Source organism: Hyperoodon ampullatus (assembly GCF_949752795.1).
Source record: "Hyperoodon ampullatus genome assembly, chromosome: 3".
Taxonomy (NCBI): domain Eukaryota; kingdom Metazoa; phylum Chordata; class Mammalia; order Artiodactyla; family Ziphiidae; genus Hyperoodon; species Hyperoodon ampullatus.
In genome coordinates this window covers 119,306,929-119,324,767 of record NC_136916.1, presented here as the reverse complement: position 1 = coordinate 119,324,767, position 17,839 = coordinate 119,306,929, and positions in this window count along the sequence as shown.

Below are 17,839 nucleotides of genomic sequence, written 5' to 3'. Positions count from 1 at the left end.
AAAACAGATGAAAGAAACACTAAAGCAATTGGTTCTGCACAAGAATAAAATTCTTATCTTTTCTGGACACAATAGGCAGCAGCAGGTGGGTACTTGCTTTCTTTGTGGAAGATGAAGTGATTTTTAAAGATTTAGAAATTGGAAAGCTTCCTCTGAGAACTCCAGACGTGAATGTGAGACAGGCTATGCCTCCTTCAAAAAGAGAACAGTAGAGCGCTCAGCTTGAAAATGCAGGTTTGGGACTCAGAAGACAAGTTCTGCCACTAACTATCCATGCAACTTTAGGTAAGTCCCCTAACCTCTCAAAGGCCTCAGTTTCTTTATCCTTAAAATGGTGAACATAACACATTCTTCTAAGGGTGAACTAAGCAATGTACAGTACTTAGCTCAGTGTCTGGTACAGAATAAAGTACTCAGTTAATGTTAGCTAAATACATATACATACACTCACAGGCACACATTATGAAATACTTTCAAAGCTTCGAGAAACAACCAGAAATGCCTTGCTGAGTCCTCTGGTTCCAAGGATACAGCTGAAGAAGTGCCCTGAGGCGCAAAATGGATTGTAATTCTAACTAATCCAGCTAATCCAGCCACTATGGGACAAGCAGAGCTGTACCTAAAAGCTTCAAAACCAGGGGAATGATTCTTGTTATGAAAATTTACCAAAGCCATGTTTTCCCCAGTGAACAGACACCTTTTACAGCACAAAGGTCTTCCTCATAGGAGGATCTGACTTCTTTCTGGCTTAGAAACTAATTACAAATCTTTGCTATAAGAAAGAGCACATAGAAAGGGAGAGGAATCTAATGCAAATACTCTGCCCCCACCAAAATTCAAACATTAATATATTTAAAAGTAAGAATTAAGTATTTATCAAATTATCCGTTGATGGAATTAAATGTTATTACTAAGGTAAGTATTAGTAAAATTAAATATTGATCAAAATTATTCCAAAATTAATTTCATTGAAGTGTGACAGAATAGGAAGGCAGCCTGGTCTGTGATGAATACCATACTTGGGAGAAGTGGGCTTTATTCTTGACTTCACCTTTCTGGGTGTGTGGAACACTTCAGAGATACTTATTAATCCAGCTGTGAGACCCCCAGAAAATAACCACTTTGTTAGCCTTACTTCATTTCTACCTGTGCGAACTGGGCAGGTGAGGCTAAAAGCTCTCAGGCAGCTCTAGAATTCTCTAATTCCAAATTGTGGCAGGGTGGGTCACACAGCACAGCTCCAAGTGGAAAGTTACTCCTTAAGTTTTGCAAGCCAGCAGAGCATATTCTAGGATGGCCAGAATGGGGCCTGAGGAAATTAGCCAGCTCTGAGCCCCACGGGCCATGTTCCTGCACCTTGGTTTGTTCATTCGTAAAGGGAAAGGATAACCAAATTCTTTTCCAGGGCACCTGTGAGTCCTTGCATTTCTACACTGATAGCCCAAAGCTCTTGCCTTCAGAAAAAATGCAGTTAGGTTCCACTTGGAACTGCCAAATTAGAATAAAAATGAGTATTAAGAACCAGCACCTGGATTATAGGACGAGGAGCTTCAAGATGGCGGAAGAGTAAGACGCGGAGATCACCTTCCTCCCCACAAATACATCAGAAATACATCTACATGTGGAACAACTCCTACAGAACACCCACTGAACGCTGGCAGAAGACCTCAGACTTACCAACAGGCAAGAAAATCCCACACACACCTGTGTAGGGCAAAAGAAAAAAGAAAAAACAGAGACAAAAGAATAGGGACACGACCTGCACCTCTGGAATGGAGCTGTGAAGGAGGAAAGGTTTCCACACACTAGGAAGCCCCTTGGCGGGCAGAGACTGCGGGTGGCGGAGGGGGGAAGCTTCGGAGCCACGGAGGAAACTGCAGCAACAGGGGTGCGGAGGGAAAAGCGGACAGATTCCCGTAAAGAGGATCGGTGCCGACCAGCACTCACCAGCCCGAGAGGCTTGTCCGCTCACCCGCCGGGGCGGGCGGGGCTGGGAGCTAAAGCTCCGGCTTCGGTCAGAGCGCAGGGAGAGGACTGGTGGCGTGAACACAGCCTGAAGGGGTTAGTGCACCACGGCTAGCCGGGAGGGAGTCCAGGAAAAGGCTAGAGCTGCCAGAGAGGCAAGAGAATTTTTCTTGCCTCTTTGTTTCCTGGTGCACCAGGAGAGGGGATTCAGAGCATCGCTTAAAGGAGCTTCAGATACGGGCGCGAGCTGCAGCTAACAGCGCGGACCCCAGAGATGGGCATGAGACGCAAACGCCGCTGCTGCCGCCACCAAGAAGCCTGTGTGCGAGCACAGGTCACTATCCACACCTCCCCTCCTGGGAGCCTGTGCAGTCCCGTGATCCAGGGAAAACTACCCCGGGAGAACACACGGCGCACCTCAGGCTGGTGCCATGTCACGCCGGCCTCTGCCACCGCAGGCTCGCCCCACATTCCGTACCCCTCCCTCCCCCCGGCCTGAGGGAGCCAGAGCCCCCGAATCAGCTGCTACTTTAACCCCCTCCTGTCTGAGTGAAGAACAGATGCCCACAAGCAAATTACACACAGAGGCGGGGACAAATCCAAAGCTGAACCCCAGGAGCTATGCAAACACAGAAGAGAAAGGGAAAGCTCACCCAGCAGCCTCAGGAGCAGCGGATTAAATCTCCACAGTCATCTTGATGTACTCTGCATCTCTGGAATACCTGAATAGACAAAGAATCATCACAAATTCAGGAGGTGAACATTGGGAGCAATGATATATATATATTTCCCCCCCTTTTTCTCTTTTTGTGAGTGTGTATATGTATGCTTCTGTGTGTGATTTTGCCTGTATAGCTTTGCTTTTACCATTTGTCCTAGTGTTCTGTCTGTCCGTTTTGTTGTTGTTGTTGTTGATTTTAGTATAGTTTTTAGCACTTGTTATCATTGGTGGATTTGTTTTTTGGTTTGGTTGCTCTCTTCTTTCTTTCTTTCTTTTTCTTTATTATTACTTAAAAAAATTTTTAATAATTATTTTTTTATTTTTCATTTTAATAACTTTATTTTATTTTACTTTATTTTATCTTATTTCTTTCTTTCTTATATATTTTTTCTCCCTTTTATTCTGAGCCGTGTGGATGACAGGCTCTTGGTGCTCCAGCCAGGCATCAGGGCTGTGCCTCTGAGGTGGGATAGCCAAGTTCAAGACACTGGTCCGCAAAAGACCTTCCAGCTCCACGTAATATCAAACTGCAAAAATCTCCCAGAGATCTCCATCTCAACGACAAGACCCAGCTCCACTCACCGACCAGCAAGCTACAGTGCTGGACACCCTATGCCAAACAACTAGGAACACACCAACATCCATTAAGAGAGAGGCTGCCTAAAATCGTAAGGCGGCCACAGACACCCCAAAACACACAACCAGACGTGGACCTGACCACCAGAAAGACAAGATCTAGTCTCATCTACCAGAACACAGGCACTAGTCCCCTCTACCAGGAAGCCTACACAACCCACTGAACCAAACTTAGCCACTGCGGACAGACAAAAAAAACCAATGGGAACAAGAAACCTGCAGCCTGTGAAAAGAAGACCCCAAACACAGTAAGTTAAGCAAAAAGAGAAGACATAAAAACACACAGCAAGAGAAGGAGCAAGGCAAAAACCCACCAGACCTAACAAATGAAGAGGAAATAGGCAGTCTACCTGAAAAAGAATTCAGAACGATAGTAAAGATGATCCAAAATCTTGGAAATAGAATGGAGAAAATTCAAGAACTGTTTAACAAGGACCTAGAAGAACTAAAGAGCAAACAAACAATGGTGAACAACACAATAAATGAAATTAAAAATTCTCTAGAAGGGATCAATATCAGAATAACAGAGGCAGAAGAATGGATAAGTGACCTGGAAGATAAAATAGTGGAAATAACTACTGCAGAGCAGAATAAAGAAAAAAGAATGAAAAGAACTGAGGACAGTCTCAGAGACCTCTGGGATGACATTAAATGCACCAACATTTGAATTATAGGGGTCCCAGAAGAAGAAGAGAAAAAGAAAGGGACTGAGAAAATATTTGAAGAGATAATAGTTGAAAACTTCCCTAATATGGGAAAGGAAATAGTTAATCAAGTCCAGGAAGAAGAGAGACTCCCATACAGGATAAATCCAAGGGGAAACATGTGAAGACACATGTTAATCAAACTATCAAAAACTGAATACAAAGAAAAAATATTAAAAGTAGCAAGGGAAAAACAACAAATAACACACAAGGGAATCCACATAAGGTTAACAGCTGATCTTTCAGCAGAAACTCTGGAAGCCAAAAGGGAGTGCCAGGACATATTTAAAGGAATGAAGGAGAAAAAGCTACAACGAAGATTACTCTAACCAGCAAGGATCTCATTCAGATTTGATGCAGAAATTAAAACCTCTACAGACAAGCAAAAGTTAAGAGAATTCAGCAGCACAAAACCAGCTTTACAACAAATGCTAAAGGAACTTCTCTAGGCAAGAAACACAAAAGAAGGAAAAGGCCTACAATAACAAACCCAAAACAATTAAGAAAATGATAATAGGAACATACATATTGATAATTACCTGAAATGTAAATGGATTAAATGCTCCAACCAAAAGACATAGACTGGCTGATTGCATACAAAAGAAAAGACCTGTATATAAGCTGTCTACAGGAGATTCACTTCAGATCTAGAGACACATACACACTGAAAGTGAGGGGATGGAAAAAGATATTCCATGCAAATGGAAATCAAAAGAAAGCTGCAGGGCCTCCCTGGTGGCGCAGTGGTTGAGAGTCCGCCTGCCGATGCAGGGGATACGGGTTCGTGCCCCGGTCTGGGAGGATCCCATATGCCGCGGAGCGGCTGGGCCCGTGAGCCATGGCCGCTGAGCCTGCGCGTCCGGAGCCTGTGCTCCGCAACGGGAGAGGCCATGACAGTGAGAGGCCCGCGTACCACAAAAAAAAAAAAAAAAAAAAAAAAAAAAGAAAGAAAGCTGCAGTAGCCATTCTCATACCAGATAAAATAGACTTTAAAACAAAGACTATTACAAGAGACAAAGAAGGACATTATATAAAGATAACGGGATCAAACCAAGAAGAAGATTTAACAATTGTAAAAATTTATGCACCCAACATAGGAGCACCTCAATACATAAGGCAAATACTAACAGCCATAAAAGGGGAAATCAACAAAAACACAATCATAGTAGAAGACTTTAACACCCAACTTTCACCAATGGACAGATCATCCAAAATGAAAATAATTAAGGAAACACAAGCTTTAAATGATACATTAAACAAGATGGACTTAATTGATATTTATAGGACATTCCATCCAAAAACAACAGAATACACTTTCTTCTCAAGTGCTCATGGAACATTCTCCAGGATAGATATCTTGGGTCACAAATCAAGCCTTGGTAAATTTAAGAAAATTGAAATCATATCAAGTATCTTTTCCAACCACAACGCTATGAGACTAGATATCAATTACAGGAAAAAATCTGTAAAAACATACAAACACAAGGAGGCTAAATAATACACTACTTAATAACCAAGAGATCACTGAAGAACTCAAAGGGGGAAATCGAAAAATACCTAGAAACAAATGACAATGAAAACACAACAACCCAAAACCTATGGGATGCACCAAAAACAGTTCTAAGAGGGAAGTCTATAGCAATACAATTCTACCTTAACAAACAAGAAACATCTCAAATAAACAACCTAACCTTACACCTAAAGCAATTAGAGAAAGAAGAACAAAAATACCCCAAAGTTAGCGGAAGGAAAGAAATCAGAAAGATCAGATCAGAAATAAATGAAAAAGAAATGAAGGAAAAATAGCAAAGATGAATAAACCTAAAATCTGGTTCTTTGAGAAGATTAAGAAAATTGATAAACCATTAGCCAGACTCATCAAGAAAAAAAGGGAGAAGACTCAAATCAATAGAAAAAGAAATGAAAAAGAAGTAACAACTGACACTGCAGACATACAAAGGATCATGTGAGATTACTGCAAGCAAGTATATGCCAATAAAATGGACAACCTGGAAGAAATGGACAAATTCTTAGAAATGCACAACCTTCCAACACTGAACCAGGAAGAAACAGAAAATATGAACAGACCAATCACAAGCACTGAAATTGAAATTGCCATTAAAAAATATTCCAACAAACAAAAGCCCAGGACCAGACGGCTTCACAGGCGAATTCTATCAAACATTTAGAGAAGAGCTAACACCTATCCTTCTCAAACTCTTCCAAAATACAGGAGAGGGAGGAACACTCCCAAACTCATTCTATGAGGCCACCATCACCCTGATACCAAAACCAGACAAAGATGTCACAAAGAAAGAAAACTACAGGCCAATATCACTGATGAACAAAGCTGCAAAAATACTCAACAAAATACTAGTAAACAGAATCTAACAGCACATTAAAAGGATCATACACCATGATCAAGTGGGGTTTATCCTAGGAATGCAAGGATTCTTAAATATATTCAAATCAATCAATGTGATACACCATATTAACAAATTGAAGGAGAAAAACCATATGATCATCTCAATACATGCAGAGAAAGCTTTTGACAAAATTCAACACCCATTTATGATAAAAACCCTCCAGAAAGTAGGCATAGAGGGAACTTTCCTCAACATAATAAAGGCCATATCTGAGAAACCCACAGCCAGCATCGTCCTCAATGGTGAAAAACTGAAACCATTTCCATTAAGATCAGGAACAAGACAAGGTTGCCCACTCTCACCACTCTTATTCAACATAGTTTTGGAAGTTTTAGCCACAGCAATCAGAGAAGAAAAGGAAATAAAAGGAATCCAAATTGGAAAAGAAGAAGTAAAGCTGTCACTGTTTGCAGATGACATGATACTATACATAGAGAATCCTAAAGATGCTACCAGAAAACTACTAGAGCTAATCAATGAATTTGGTAAAGTAGCAGAATACAAAATTAATTCACAGAAATCTCTTGCATTCCTATACACTAATGATGAAAAACGTGAAAGTGGAATCAAGAAAACACTGCCATTTACCATTGCAACAAAAAGAATAAAATATCTAGGAATAAACCTACCTAAGGAGACAAAAGACCTGTATGCAGAAAATTATAAGACACTGATGAAAGAAATTAAAGATGATACAAATAGGTGGAGAGATATACCATGTTCTTGGATTGGAAGAATCAATACTGTGAAAATGACTATACTACCCAAAGCAGTCTACAGATTCAATGCAATCCCTATGAAACTACCAATGGCATTTTTCACAGAACTAGAACAAAAAATTTCTCAATTTTTATGGAAACACAAAAGACCATGAATAGCCAAAGCAATCTTGAGAAAGTAGAATGGAGCTGGAGGAATCAGCCTCCCTGACTTCAGACTATACTACAAAGCTACAGTAATCAAGACAGTATGGGGCTTCCCTGGTGGTGCAGTGGTTGATAATCTGCCTGTCAGTGCAGGGGACACGGGTTTGAGCCCTGGTCTGGGAAGATCCCACATGCCGCGGAGCAACTGGGCTGGTGAGCCACAGCTACTGAGCCTGTGCATCTGGAGCCTGTGCTCCGCAACAAGAGAGGCCATGATAGTGAGAGGCCTGCGCACTGTGATAAAGAGTGGCCCCCGCTCGCCGCTACTAGAGAAAGCCCTCGCACAGAAGTGAAGACCCAACACAGCCAAAAATAAATAAATAAATTTATTAAAAAAAGAAAGAAAAAAAAAGACAGTACAGTACTGGCACAAAAACAGAAATATAGATCAATGGAACAGGATTAAAAGCCCAGAGATAAACCCACACACATATGGTCACCTTATCTTTGATAAAGGAGGCAAGAATATACAGTAGAGGGCTTCCCTGGTGGCTCAGTGGTTGAGAGTCCGCCTGCCGATGCAGGGAACACGGGTTCGTGCCCCGGTCCGGGAAGATCCCACATGCCGCGGAGTGGCTGGGCCCGTGAGCCATGGCCGCTGAGCCTGCATGTCCGGAGCCTGTGCTCCACAACGGGAGAGGCCACACAGTGAGAGGCCCGCGTACCGCAAAAAAAAAAAAAAAAAAGAATATACAGTAGAGAAAAGAGAGCCTCTTCAATAAGTGGTGCTGGGAAAATTGGACAGCTACATGTAAAAGAATGAAATTAGAACACTTCCTAACACCATACACAAAAATAAACTCAAAAATGGATTAAAGATCTAAATGTAAGGCCAAACACTATCAAACTCTTAGAGGAAAACATAGGCAGAACACTCTATGACATAAATCACAGCAAGATCCTTTTTGACCCAGCTCCTAGAGCAGTGGAAATAAAAACAAAAATAAACAAATGGGACCTAATGAAACTTAAAACTTTTGCACAGCAAAGGAAACCATAAACAAGACGAAATGACAACCCTCAGAATGGGAGAAAACATTTGCAAATGAAGCAACTGACAAAGGATTAATCTCCAAAATTTACAAGCACCTCATGCAGCTCAATATCAAAAAAAACAAACAACCCAATCCAAAAATGGGCAGAAGAACTAAATAGACATTACTCCAAAGAAGATATACAGATTGCCAACAAAAACATGAAAGGATGCTCAACATCATTAATCATTAGAGAAATGCAAATCAAAACTACAATGAGGTATCATCTCACACCAGTCAGAATGGCCATCATCAAAAAATCTGCAAACAATAAATTCTGGAGAGGGTGTGGAGAAAAGGGAACCCTCTTGCACTGTTGGTGGGAATGTGAATTGGTACAGCCACTATGGAGAACAGTATGGAGGTTCCTTAAAAAACTAAAAATAGAACTACCATGCGACCCAGCAATCCCACTACTGGGTATATACCCTGAGAAAATCATAATTCAAAAAGAGTCATGAACCAAAATGTTCATTGCAGCTCTAATGTACAATAGCCAGGACATGGAGGCAACCTAAGTGTCCATCAACAGATGAATGAATAAAGAAGATGTGGCACATATATACAATGGAATATTACTCAGTCATAAAAGGAAAGGAAATTGAGTTATTTGTAGTGAGTTGGATGGACCTGGAGTCTGTCATACGAGTGAACTAAGTCAGAAAGAGAAAAACAAATACCGTATGCTAACACATATATATGGAATCAAAAAAAAAAAAAAGGTTACGAAGAACCTAGGGGAAGATGGGAATAAAGACACAGACCTACTAGAGAATGGACTTGAGGACATGGGGAGGTGGAAGGTTAAGTGGGACAAAGTGAGAGAGTGGCATGGACATATATACACTACCAAACGTAAAATAGCTAGTGGAAAGCAGCCGCATAGCACAGGGAGATCAGCTCAGTGCTTTGTGACCTCTTAGAGGGGTGGGATAGGGAGGGTGGGAGGGAGGGAGATGCAAGAGGGAAGGGATATGGGGACATATGTATATGTATAACTGATTCACTTTGTTATAAAGCAGAAACTAACACACCACTGTAAAGCAATTATACTCCAATAAAGATGTTAAAAAAAAAAAAAAGAACCAGCATCTGTGAGTCTTTTCCTAATGGGTGTATAAGTGGCTTTAAATTTTCTGACACATTTAAACTGAATGGTAAGTCCCCCGACCATCTGGCCCTAGGACAGTTATGCAAAGTGCTGCTCCCCACCTGGGCACGGAGAACATTTTTATTAACATCCTACTGGGCAGGCGCATGCATAAAAAGATACTGTGATTGGTACAAGGTCAAAAGCCAAAGAAATTTGAAAAACACTTGGACTCTGAGAACTAAAAAATAAAACCTTTTTCTGATGAAAATTATGTCTGTGAAGCTAAATGGCTGAAGTAGGAAAGTACATAGGTTAGACTTCAATAAAGAAAGTCTTTAGCTTAGATTTAAAAGCATAACTATGGTGAAGGTTTAACTGTCCTTTAGAAAATCCATCTTCCTTCAGAACTGCTGGTAAGAGATGACTTCAGAAATATTCCTGATCCCTGATATGATCATATTAACACTGCTGGTCACTATCACTAGATTCCATTTTTGCCAGTTGGCCTTTGGAAAATGTCTGCTTGCCTGGAAAAGTATAGCCCTTGTTATATATATTCATCATATATTTGTGCTTCAGAGATAAACTCACACCTCTGAATTTGATTACTTTTCCTTAATTAAATATAGATTTCTATGGCTCCCACGTGTCTTGAATAAATCTGATTAAAAACAAGACTCCCGCTCCCTGTGCCAGGCTGAGACTGTTCCGCTTTGCTTATTAGTAAGATGAGCACTTGGATGGCGGTCTGCACTAGCATGCACTCACTCCATGAACAGGGAAGCCTGGCTTCCTTCTCCAATTTCTTCTGCTTGCTCATTGATTCCTTTAACAGGGAACACAACTAGAAGTACAGCTTAAATTCAGGTTGCACTCACTCCATGAACAGGGAAGCCTGGCTTCCTTCTCCAATTTCTTCTGCTTGCTCACTGATTCCTTTAACAGGGAACACAACTAGAAGTACAGCTTAAATTCAGGTATCACTGAGAGAGGTGATGTGTTCACTGGAATTCAAAGAGCCAGAGAACTAATCCCCTCTTCCATACTTCACAGAAGAGATTTTAACCTTTCTTGAATATTTCTATATCATTCTGGAAAAAAACACAACTGCCCAGAATACTAGAAATGAGTCAAATGTGTATTTGACTTCTCAATATGTCAGAGCCCATGAGGTAGGTGGGGGAATGTGTCTTCTGCCACTGTCTTAGCCCTGAACTAAGGATGTTCAACCAGGGAGCTCCTTGAGCCAAGGTCACCAAGCTGCCCCTTATCTCCCAGGGATGTGTCTGCCTTAATAGCCTTGTGATGGATTTCAGGTGCTGGGACCCTGTGTCCATTACTCTCCTTGAGGTAGGACGTCTGCAAGACTCCTTCTCATGGCTGTCCAATAGGTCAGTCAACTTAATTTGTTCCAGATCTCACAGCTAGCTAGTGGCAAAGGAATAAGACTTGTCAATCCAAGTCCTATCGCCACACATCCAGACATATATGATCAGAAGCCTAGAGGTGCCCAATGCCGGGCACAGCCCCCTTCTGTGTTCTGCCTCTCACTCCAGACTCCCCAGTCCACAAAGGCAGGCAGGCATCGTGAAGCTGCGGCACCCTGGGGTTGGGGGTGGTGCAGGAGAGAGCCCCTGTCAGAGGCAGTGCCTTGCTACTGAGTGCACTGCTCTCCCACTGCTTTAATAATTTGTTGTAAAACAAACAATGTCACCAGGGGAATTGCTGCCAGTGGATAATGGCCTCCTGCTTTGCAATTAAGCACTGGCATTCAGTTGTGCCTCACCAGCCATGGTATACTGCTGCTTCCTGTTCCAATGTTCTCACCCATGAGCGTTTTCTGCTAATCAAATTTATTATCCTATACCGCAGATCTTGACATTCACTTCCTTTTCAGCCTGGTGGTGAAGATTTAGAGAATATAATTTTTAAGCTACCCGTCCTTTCCAGCCTGGCATTCATAAGGCCCACAAAGAAACACAGATTTAAATAAAGCGCAAAAGCTCCAAAAGTTTACGGCAGTAAGAAATACCAGTTGTCAGGGGATTCAGTAGCAAGACAACTTTTTCAAGTGGATAAGGAGGAAGAGATTTGTGAAAGTACCTTTCATGTCATGCTGAAATTACTCCCTACTGACCAGTTAACTCAGGTTCAAGTCCATAAACCTGGCCTCGGATATGACATCTTGTGGCATCTCACGGGATCTCTCAACTCTGACCTAACAGGAATAACCCTCTGATCTGCAATGATGTTTCAGTTCTTTCATCAGAAAAGGGTATTTCATGTACCACCTATGTCTCCCTGGTGGGTTCAGAATCATTAAAATACTAGTTACTCCATAGAAGTGGCTACTTTCTTAGCAGCTCAGGGGCATAGAACTGTGCATTACCCCAGGCTCTGAAAACCTCACACCTGTTGCCCTGCAAAGAAGGGATAGAGAGCCATACTTCCCACAAGTATAACCACTGTTTGAAATGTCTGTACAAGAGCTAGGAAGATGAGCTCCCGAGGTCTCGATTCTCTCATTTGTAACTTGAAGGCAGTAAAATACATGATCTCACAAACCTCCTAGACCATGATTTGTGATAACCAAAAGGCCTCATTAATAGGCACCAGGAACCCATTATTCTCCCTCATTTCTCCACACCAATCTCGTTGCCCCGAGTAACAAGCCATCTTCGGGGGCAGCCCCTTCTCCTCGTCTTGTTTAAGGTCCAGCCCCCAGCATCTGCTGTCTCCAGCCCATAGCCACCTTATCCTCCTCCTCCACCTCCTCATTGCTTCCCTGGTTTGCTCTCTCATCTCTTTGCTACCCTGTAAACCAAATTTATCCCAAGCCTGCCCCAGAGATCCATTTTGTCATTGTTTTCTATCTTCTTTTCCAAAAGAAAATGAAACAAATTTGCTGTACAGTTAAATGCAAACCACCTTCAAGTAGTTAACAGGTTATTATAAATTGACACTAGGGGCTTCCCTGGTGGCGCAGTGGTTGAGAATCTGTCTGCCAATGCAGGGGACACGGGTTCACGCCCTGGTCTGGGAAGGTCCCACATGCCGCGGAGCAACTAGGCCCGTGAGCCACAACTACAAGCCTGTGAGTCTGGAGCCTGTGCTCCACAATAAGAGAGGCTGCAATAGTGAGAGGCCTGCGTACCGCAATGAAGAGTGGCCCCCGCTTGCCACAACTAGAGAAAGCCCTTGCACAGAAATGAAAACCCAACACAGCCCAAAATAATAAAAAAATAAAGATACTACAAAAAAAGAAAATTACAGACCAATATCACTGATGAATATAGATGCAGAAATCCTCAACAAAATACTAGCAAACAGAATCCAACAACACATTAAAAGGATCATACACCATGATCAAGTGGGATTTATCCCAGAGATGCAAGGATTCTTCAATATATGCAAATCAATCAATGTGATACACCATATTAAAAAATTGAAGAATAAAAATCATATGATCATCTCAATAGATGCAGAAAAAGCTTTTGACAAAGTTCAACACCGATTTATGATAAAAACTCTCCAGAAAGTGGGCATAGAGGGAACCTACCTCAACATAATAAAGGCCATATATGACAAACCCACAGCAAATATCATTCTCAATGGTGAAAAGCTGAAAGCATTTCCTCTAAGATCAGGAATAAGACAAGGTTGTCCACTCTCACTGCTATTATTCAACATAGTACTGGAAGTCCTAGCCTCGGCAATCAGAGAAGAAAAAGAAATAAAAGGAATACAAACTGGAAAAGAAGAAGTAAAACTGTCACTGTTTGCAGATGACATGATACTATACATAGAAAATCCTAAATAATGCCACCAGGGGCTTCCCTGGTGGCGCAGTGGTTGACAGTCCGCCTGCCGATGCAGGGGACACGGGTTCGTGCCCCGGTCCGGGAAGATCCCACGTGCCGTGGAGCGGCTAGGCCCGTGAGCCATGGCTGCTGAGCCTGCGCGTCCGGAGCCTGTGCTCCACAACGGGAGAGGCCACAACAGTGAGAGGCCCGCGTACCGCAAAAAAAAAAATAATAATAATGCCACCAGAAAACTACTAGAGCTAATCAATGAATTCGGTAAAGTTGTAGGATACAAAATTAATGCACAGAAATCTCTTGCCTTCCTATACACTAATGACAAAAAAATCTGAAAAAGAAATTAAGGAAACACTGTCATTTACCATTGCAACAAAATGAATAAAATACCTAGGAATAAACCTACCTAGCGAGACAAAAGACCTGTATGCAGAAAACTGTAAGACACTGATGAAAGAAATTAAAGATGACACCAACAGATGGAGAGATATACCATGTTCTTGGATTGGAAAAATCAATATTGTGAAAATGACTATACTACCCAAAGCAATCTACAGATTCAATGCAACCCCTATCAAATTACCAACGGCATTTTTTACGGAACTAGAACAAAAAATCTTAAAATTTGTATGGAGACATAAAAGACCCCGAATAGCCAAAACAGTCTTGAGGGAAAAAAATGGAGCTGGAGGAATCAGACTCCCTGACTTCAGACTATTCTATAAAGCTAAAGTAATTAAGACAATATGGTACTGGCACAGAAACACAAACATAGATCAATGGAACAAGACAGAAAGCCCAGATGTAAACCCATGCACCTATGGTCAACTAATCTATGACAAAGGAGGCAAGGATATACAATGGAGAAAAGACAGTCTCTTTAATAAGTGGTGCTGGGAAAACTGGAAAGCTACATGTAAGAGGATGAAATTAGAACACTCCCTAACACCATACACAAAAATAAACTCAAAATGGATTAGAGACCTAAATGTAAGACCCGACACTATAAAACTCTTAAAGGAAAACATAGGAAGAACACTCTTTGACATAAATCACAGTAAGATCTTTTTTGATCCACCTCCTAGAGTAATGGAAATAAAAACAAAAATAAACAAATGGGACCTAATGAAACTTAAAAGCTTTTGCACAGCAAAGGAAACCATAAACATGACGAAAAGACAACCCTCAGAATAGGAGAAAATATTTGCAAACGAATCAATGGACAAAGGATTAATCTCCAAAATATATAAATGGCTCATGCAGCTCAATATTAAAAAAACAAACAACCCAATCCAAAAATGGGCAGAAGACCTAAACAGACATTTCTCCAAAGAAGAGATACAAATGGCCAAGAAGCACATGAAAAGCTGCTCAACATCACTAATTATTAGAGAAATGCAAATCAAAACTACAATGAGGTATCACCTCACACCAGTTAGAATGGGCTTCATCAGAAAATCTACAAACAGCAAATGCTGGAGAAGGTGTGGAGAAAAGGGAACCCTCTTGCACTGTTGGTGGGAATGTAAACTGATACAGCCACTATGGAGAACAGTATGGAGGTTCCTTAAAAAACTAAAAATAGAATTACCATATGATCCAGCAATCCCACTACTGGGCATATACCCAGAGAAAACCACAATTCATAAAGATACATGCACCCCAATGTTCACTGCAGCACTATTTACAATAGCCAGGTCATGGAAGCAACCTAAATGCCCATCAACAGACGAATGGATAAATATGTGGTACATATATACAATGGAATATTACTCAGCCATAAAAAGGAACAAAATTGATTCATTTGTTGAGACGTGGATGGATCTAGAGACTGTCATACAAAGTGAAGTAAGTCAGAAAGAGAAAAACAAATATCGTATATTAACGCATATATGTGGAACCTAGAAAAATGGTACAGATGAACTGGTTTGCAGGGCAGATATTGAGACACAGATGTAGAGAACAAACGTATGGACACCAAGGGGGAAAGCCTCGGGCGAGTGGAGGTGGTGGTGTGATGAACTGGGCGATTGGGATTGACATGTATACACTGATGTGTATAAAATTGATGACTAATAAGAACCTGCTGTATAAAAAATAATAAGAAGAAAAAAACAAAGAAGTTTCCAAGTTTGGAAGAAAACTGAACCTGAGTAATATTTGGAGTCAAGAACTAGGTAATTCAGGTTATAAATAAAAATAATAATTGAAAATATTTATTGGAAATGTATTGTCAAATATATATCCTATTTAATATATGTAGAAAAATTTCTGCTTAATTAACTATTTGATTGAGCTAAGTTTTTAAGAACTGTATATGTATTTGAACTTGACTTTTAATGCTGGATAAAATGTTGATCCTGATGGTGTCCCTAATTTGGAGGAAACATCTCTCCTGTAATTCTGGAAATCAGTACACTCCCAAAGCTAGAGTATTTGAAGTTGAGAAGAAAAAGGAAGAAAGGAAGAAAAGAAGAAAGGAAGAAAGGAAGGAAGGAAGGAAGGAAGGAAGAAAGAAAGGAAGAAAGGAAGAAAGAAGAAAGAAAGGAAGGGAGAGAGAAAGAAAAGGAAGGAAGACGTAAAAATAATTTTTTATTATTAATATATAATATAAAATAAAATGTTAATTCTACAGTATAAATTCTAACATAATATAAAATAGCCCAATAAAAAGATTACTTTTCATGTATGTGTGATAAAATAACACACTGCTAAGAGACAAATTTATAATAATCTATACATAACTGCTTAATCTCTTAGTAGCAGAACAGTTAGATCCCATATTAATATTGCATCCACTTTAACCAAGAATCTAGCCATATTAGGAAACTACTCTGGACTTCCCTCTTCCTGTTCACTTGCTCTTTAGTAAATGGAAAGTGTGGAGTCCAGGGATCACACTTTCCATTTGACATCATCAAACTAATGAATTCTCTAGTAAAGAGCTGAATTTACTACAATCTGAGAAAAAAAAAAAAAAAAAGCCTTGATAGGAAGTGAATGTAAACCCAGAGTGACAATGCCTTTCAGACACACATGTGATTTCCCCAGAGCATAAAGGAGCCTAGAGTGCATGCTCATCTGTAATTACAACAGAGAAACAACTCAACAGAAGATGTCTGTAAGCAGTTTGTGCCCTGAGATGTACAGTGCTAATCTGCTCTGTTGGGTAGAGTCAGCCATGTGCCCTGACTCTGCCACTGAGGGACGTGGAGTCATTAAGACAGAATCAAAATGCTAACTGTAGCAGGAAAGAAGGAACTGATGCTGAAGGCGTTCCCAGGAGCTCCAACTGTTGTTATTGCTACTGTAGAATTAACACTGCCATCTCAGAGCACCATGATGGCTGAATTGAGCCCATGCCCTGTGCAAAAAGTCAAGAGCCTAAATTTGGCATTTTGCAAACATTTTATAAATAGAAAAGCAAAAGCAAAGAAATGCAATAACTTTGATCTCGTGCTTTTTTTTTTTAACATTTGGAAAAATAAAATAATCCTGTTTCTTTGTTTACTCTAAGACTCTGCCATAGGCCTTGCTTGGAAAATGGGAATAAACTTGCCTTACTTTTTTTTTAGAGGTTGGGTTTTGTGTGTTAACATGTTCCTTCTCTCCCTGTTATAAATCTGTAATTGTGGAGATGCCATGCAACTTGGTAACTTCTTGAAGAGCAAGAGTTAAGGCAATAGAGAATGAGAGCTAATTTCATATGTGCTTATGTGGAAATGTTCTTAGTCTAAAGAAAAATCTATGTCTTCATGATAGATAACATAAGATAAAGTTTAGATCCTATGCTTCCCAATTACCTCAAAAGTACTAATTAATCTTGGGAAACTCAATAGTTTAGATGTTGCCAGAAATTTTCAACCTGTTTCAAGAAAACTTCCATAACCAAGAGTTTCCCTCTTTACTTAGGCTTACTGAAAAGCCCTTAGGATTTGCATATGGAAGTCGAATATGGTAGGTTCTCCATTTACCATATGACGTAGTGGGTTTCTCTACTACCACTGCAAGGAAATTGTTATCGGCTTCTTTGTTCTTGTTGCTTAGTTTGTCCACAGCTTCCAAATAAAAGTATAAGATGCTTATATAATTTCTTTAGGTAGTTCAAGAGCTCACTAGTTGGTATTATTACAAATTCATGAACTTTGGTTGATGCAAGGAGCCACTAACTGATGTCAACTGAAACGGTGGGGACCAGAAAAACTCCATTTAGCTTTAGAGTGGAAAATTTGCACAACGATGTTAACTACCTGTCTTCCAGAGTGTTGATAGTTCTGAGGCATTGGGTCAGATCAAAATCACTAGAGAAATTATTAAAACCATGAATGTCAGGAACCCATAGATGCTGATTCACATTTAAGGGCCAGGATACCAGTATTTTTGAAGCTTCCTAGGTGATCCTAATACATTAAGAAAAATTGAGAAGCACTATTCTAAATGATAGGTAGTGATTTATATAATGAATTTATTTCCAGAAAATAAAGAGTACTCTTAGAATGGTAGTATTTTCCCCTCA